The sequence below is a fragment of the Argiope bruennichi genome, chromosome 8 (assembly GCF_947563725.1).
Source record: "Argiope bruennichi chromosome 8, qqArgBrue1.1, whole genome shotgun sequence".
In the NCBI taxonomy this organism is placed as follows: Eukaryota; Metazoa; Arthropoda; class Arachnida; order Araneae; family Araneidae; genus Argiope; species Argiope bruennichi.
This window is the reverse complement of record NC_079158.1, coordinates 42,576,355-42,583,338: the sequence shown is the minus strand read 5'-3', so window position 1 is coordinate 42,583,338 and position 6,984 is coordinate 42,576,355.

Below are 6,984 nucleotides of genomic sequence, written 5' to 3'. Positions count from 1 at the left end.
GCGTTCGAAAAACACTTTTTTAGAAAATATCCGTCTGTTTGTGACAAAGATAACTCAAACTCTTTGAGCTAGATATTTGAAATTTATAGTACAGTCTTTAAACCAAATTTGCAGATTTCTGTCAAATTTTGATTTAAAATTTGAGTTTTCTCCGCCTGTTCGTATATAAGTTAACACGATAATTACATAACGAAGAAAGCTAGATAGATAAAATTTGGTACTCACATTTAACATCTATAGCATAGCATCAGTCAAATGTTGAGTCAAATCCAACTACGGGTTGATTGTCCGTTTGTCTGTACTTTTAGAAACCATACAATGTAAGTTCAATAATTCAAAAATTCAATGATTTAAATATATCAAATTTTCTATGGGATTTTGTGACTACAAGTGTAGATTTATGTCAAATTTTTGTTTCAATTGGCTGAGAAAAATGTGTCTAAAACACAAATTTAATTTTTGGATAATATTACAGCATGCTAGGGTTTAATCGCCAAATAATCCTCCATGGATCACACTATAGGCATAATAAAAGTGTTAAATTCACGCCAAAAGTTAATATTTCGTAACTATTGTACTGCAATGACGTGTAAGGGGTTCTCTTCCGTGACAAGGTTATTAGAAAAAGTATGCAATAAAGTTTTGGGGTGTCCTCTTCCGCTGGTTATGCATAATACTTCCTTAATGATATAATAATATTGTTAATGAATGCTGATTAATGTAATAATTAATATTGATAATGATTAATGATATAATAGGATATAATAATTTTTAATGATATAATTTTTTATTGATAACGATAACATATTTTTTAAAGAAATATTTTTAATCATGAAATGTATTAGAACTGTAAACCAATATTTAATGTTCTAACCACGACATGAAAAATTTATTGAAGGCAAATGCAAGGACATGTTACCGCTCAAAACTCATTAGTAAAAGATGTTTTGTGCGTGTTAAGAGAGCACGGATGGTATTAAGAAGGCGCTTTATCGCATCTTTAAAGCGGAATATTCTAGATTAAATGAGGGGGAAAAAATCTGCTTTCAAAACGTTGGCAGCACGGTTTTATTTGGAGCCCTTTTTATTCTAAACGAAATCTTTCTGAACTCACGAAATTGTTTTTCACGTTGGCTTTGAAAGAAGAGATGTGGATTCAAAAATTACTTTTCTTGCAATTTAAGATAAAAATGATCTGCTTTTTATCTATTCATATTTTTTTATTGTGGAAAGCTGAATTAAATAAAGTATTCGATGCAATAAAAGTTTGCTTTGTTTAGCTTGCTGTTTAAAAAAATAAATGAAAAGTAGAGAAATCAGTTGGAAAGAAAAGTTTTTTTTCTCCTCAATAGACTTTTTTTCCACCTTAAACAGATTATACAAGCTAAGGAAAAATGATTGAATATGGAAAAATACTTTGTTTTATAGCAGTCTTTAACACACAAACATGCATTCATTGCTAGACAAAATTAAGAAACAATGTGCAGAAAAAAATTCTTAGGGTTAAAGAAAACCCGTATAAGATTGTAGAACTAATATCAATATATAATTAAAATTCAAATTTCGATAACATGAATGATACATCAGTTAATGATTAAGAATTTCATTTTTTTACGGTATTCTTTGTGGCTTAGTGTGCATATTGCATTTTCAGCACTGTTGTTTAGTTTTCTTATATTTTCAGTATATCACGCTTTTATGGCTTCTAACTCGACCTACAAATTTTTTTAAATATTTTTAAAAACTTTTTAGTACTTTAGTAAAAACACATTTACGAAATAAGAGCCTTCATTGGTTATTTTCTAACTTTTGCAACAGCAGATTAGTCGGGGATTAGTGGTTACTAAAATTTTAAATTAATGTATTATTAGTACTAAACTTCGATGGACATGCAATTCATATTATTATAGAAATCCTGTCCATTGTATTGTGCATCTTCCTGCTTTTCAACTTAATTTTTATTTCAATTAAAATTTCAACATTAAATTAAAAAGAAGTGAGATAGTTCTATCCTTATATGATATTCAAAATAGATAGTCTTTAGAAATTTATCCAGATAAAATTCCAAAAAAAAAAGAGAATCTGAAATAAAATTATTAAATCAAAGAATTTAAAAAAATAGAATTTAAAAATATAGAATAATACATTTTGTTTATATATTAGAAAAAGCTGAATATTATTCAAAATTTCACTTTTATGTTATCTAATCAATCAATTTCTGAATGGTTATCCATGTAAATTATTGAAATAAAAATGTATTTTCTGAAAGGAATGAAGAACTTATATATTATTTAAATTATCAGAAAATGAAAATACACACTAGAAACTTTTACCGATCATGATTACCAATTTAAAACACATTCAGAGTTTTAGTTCGAAACTTGATAATGTTTTGTTTTCATCTATTTTTACTATATTCTTAAAATTTACTCTTAATTATATTTTATTATTTTTTTTGTTCATTATTATTTCTTTTGGGGAACACAAAAATTATGTGTGATATCGGTAGAAAGCATTTGAAATAAATTCGATAATTAAAACAATGGGAAGTATTTTTAACGCTTTTTAAGCATATTGCAAAATATGCTTAAAACGTTTTAAAAATAATGGAGGCCAGAGAAGGGATTATACAGAAACACTATTGATATTACTAGTGATCATATTTCTTGAATTTTAAAATGGAATAAAAAAAATATGTTGCACCATGTTCTGTAGGAAAAACTTTAAATATTTAATTTTTAATTCAAAATCTAATTAAAATATTGAAAAACTCATTTTTAGTGATCAATAACCATGTGACAAATTTGGTATCTCTTGGTCCAATAGTTTATCTTTTAGAGGGTTTTGAATAATTTTTTGTTATTCATTGTTTATCTAACGCGTCACATTTAAATATATACTTATAATATTATAAAAAATGTTTTGGTAATGTTTAGTATAACGAAATTTTTCACTGACTTGAATAATATTTCTTCTGACAATTTGTCTTGATATGTTTTGATTTTGAAACTTAAATTTTTTTTGACATCAGCTCTGGAAACTATTTTTCGAAACACTATTTTCACATTATCATAAAATTCAAAACATTATCTATTTAAAGACTAAATTTGAATGTCTTTCTATTTCCTCGGATTTAGTTAATTTAAAAAAAAAGTTTAAAAAAATACGATAAACTTACAAGCTAATAAATATATTTTATATTTTCACAAAAGAAGATGAAATGACCATGCGCATTTAAATAAAGCCATTACCGAAGAAAAATCTATAATATTTTTCTTGAACAACAGAGGCAACTTGTAAGTTAATAAAATAAAAAAAAAATCTGATTTGTTTATTATAATTTCATTCACTTAGACTGGCAATGGGTATGCTAAAATCTTTGTAAGTATTGTACTTATTTTGCTTATTTTCTAATATTACAGTGAATACATAGAGAAATCTGATAATTGAAAAAGTACCTCTTCTTTTGGACAGATTTAAATGGAAATTTGTAAAGTACTTGTAGTGATGGTATATTATAAAATTTCATTAATCTAGTTGCTTGAATTTTTATATTATCGTACTGATATACGCAAGAAAGGTTAGATTCAATGGTGTCTTTGAAAACAGGAAAATTTTAAACGTGAAGTTTTACCGAAATTTAGAATTGAAGTTTCTTGGAATACTTTATACTTTTCTTGTACTTTTTTATACTTTATATACTTTAACACTTTAAAGTATATAAAGCAAAAAACTTTCTAATACTTTATATTTTTTTTGTCTCGTATACTTTAATGTAAAAAAGGTTGAACATAAATGTAGTTGGTTATTTAAAACATGTCTTTTCTCTCTAACATTTATTCTCTGCAATACTTCTGTTACAGAGATTAAATGTTCCCATTAAGAATCAACCGTTTCTTATTTCTTGTAGGATTACTGGATGGCCAATGGACATAAAAGGAAAAAACATTTCCTTTCCGATCACTCTCAATTGCGTGATCTGTCTTCAGAAATGCTGTTTTTATTTCCTGCTATTTTTCTTTTGGTTCTATTGACTTTTTTTGGGGGGAAATTTGTAATTAAGATAAGGAAAATAAACGAAGAGGAGTTATCTAGTTATTCTTCATATTTGTATACCAGATTTCTTTGTTCCAAAAGATGAAATAAATAGTAAAAGGAAGGGATTTATTTATTGTAAAATTTGTTTTAATTTAATTTTTATACAGGATATATAGTAACGCTTCTCTGTATTTTCAATTATTAATGGACCTTGGTATGTATAGTCATTGAGATGATTTCTAAGTTTAGCTAAACAAGCAAGATGAGCAGATTCTCCTAATTGCAAAAAATGAATTTGTTCCACTTTTCAAAGAGAACCGAAAACTCTATAAGCTACCAGAAAGTTGTCAGCCATAACAGTGCAAAGTACCAGATATTTTGTATGAGGATACAATGTTGAGGATCGAAGGAATAAAAATTTTGTAATTAACGCGAGTAGATGTTTCATAAAAGAGAAATTATTTCATTTATATTATAGAAGTAATCCTATATTTATCCCTTCAGCATTGTATCTATTGTTTAATTTTATATCTTTATTAAATGAAAGAACAGAATAAAATGAAATCCTTTTCAGTGAATAAAACAGCTGAGTAATCCCAGACGTTATTAGCACCGGTGGAAACGAGAGACCACATTTTTTTTAAAGCTGGAATTATGCATTTTTAAAATTTCCTTTTTTATTTGTATTATTTTTTCTATGAAGGAAAAGAAATAAGACTAATAAAATTTCAAAAAGCGATACGTTCAGGAGAGTTAGAGGAATTAAATAGATTATGTTTCCACAAAATCTGAAAAAGCAATATTGTAAAATGAAATAAAATGAACTTAAAGACAAAAAGTGGAAAAAAAAATTCTAAAATGCTATTAACAGATGTTTAGTAATCCAAGAAAAGAGTTATTTTGTGGGATGGAATTTTAAACGGCTTTATTAAGCAATTTATTTCCTTTGCTTTGATCGAAAAAATACCTAATATGAATTATTTATCGACTCTTAATCTGAAGTGTAATAATATATTCGGAAGTAAAATATATTTTCTGTTTAATAAAATATATATTCGTATTAATATATCTTATACTTTTCTCGTATAATTATTTTATTTAAGTACTACGGATCTTTATTATCTGTTAAAATTATATTCAATACTAGCCGCCTTTGGTGACCAGGCGGTATTATTTGACAAGAGTTTTTAATTATAATTAATTTTACTCACATTACTTCGGAATAATTTCATAAATCATGGGAATATATTTTACTCCCATGATTCTCTCAAAATGTCATACATTAAAGCCATGCTACGTTAATACATTTACATATGCTGTGTTTATTGTGAACAAAAACATTCCTGATGGAGATTCGTCCCAATTACGTCATGACGCTTTTAAAAACGTAATTGTCCTATTAATCTAGCTTCTATTTTTCACGGTATTCACTTTTTTATGCATCTTGGAAACTACACAGATTTTAAATAGAATAATTGTTAATTAGCTCTAAATAATGGAAGAAAATTAGGAGATTAAATATTTGATTAAACAATGAAAACATCTTGAATTTCAGGGCAACAATATAATCTATTAGAAAGTAGACATTCAAAAATATCTGAAAATTTAGAACAAATTTGTTCCACCGGAGTAAGAAAAATATATAAAATTTTATATAAGTGTTTCGAATGTTGATTGTAAAAAAAAAAAAAAAAAAAAAAAACCCCTCCAATTTTTATATTATTTTTTAATTTATATAAATTATAAATAAATTTTGAAAAAAAACACATTCCGATTTGTACATTCCCTTTCTATAATATATATATATATATACAGTACACTCCCGATTATCCGCGGAATTGGGTGGCGCGGCCGCCGCGGATAACAAAAATAGCGGATAATCCGAAAAAAGCTAAAAACGGGTATAGCAAAAGAGAAAACAATCATTCCAACTTTGAAAAATTGTTTTATGTACAATAAAACGTAAAATAAACAGCAGGAAATGTTTAACTAACGCTTAATATTTTAGTATATCACTCAAAACTAAACTAAAATGCATTTTGTTAATGAAAACAGAAAAGTGCTTTGTACTTACGAGAGGCGTCAAAGATACACAGAAAAATGAATACATATGTACTGTTTTAATACTGTAATGTATTAAGTAATTACAAAAGCATAACTGTAAAACTGCACCTTTTTGAAGAAATCAGTTAAAAAAAAAAAAAAAAAAAACTTTGTGCGGCAAGCGCGGATAATCGGGAGTCTACTGTATGTTATAAATTTAGTAACTGTAAGCAGGGCGGGCAGAATTTGGGCTTCAATAAATACACACACAGACAACGTACATTCATTTTATTTTAGAATTATTCATATTTATTATTTTATGTAATATTTTCTTATATTTTTTGTGCGTATATACTTGTATACAATATATACTTGTATACTTTCCTACAAGCACATATACCCACATACTTATATGTGGGTATATGTGTTTGTTTCTCTCAGCATATTTTTTTGTGCATATGTTTCTCTATGTGGGTGTTCAATATATCTTTGCAAACTGTTCCAAAAGTTCTTTTTATAAATTTAAAGTGATGTTTTACATACAGGGATATGCCCTTTTTGCAGCAGATCACGAGATATAAAATAGAAAAAGATTGCAGCTAGGGATTGCAATATCGGACCAAAATTTCAATACCGGTGTTCGGTATTTTTTAGATCTTAATACCGGGATACCAGTATTAGAAATTTTTTAAACAAGAAAGGAAACACAGGAGTATTTTTTGTTTTATTTGCGAGTTTTATTAGAGAATAAATATCACAAATAATTTGTAACTTATAAATTATAACAGTATATATAGAATCACAAAAAAAGTAAAGGAACATTTTATTTATTTAAATCACAAAACAGTGTAAATATCATTATTCCGTCTGCGCTACAATTACAAATTTTTGAAATGTGATCTT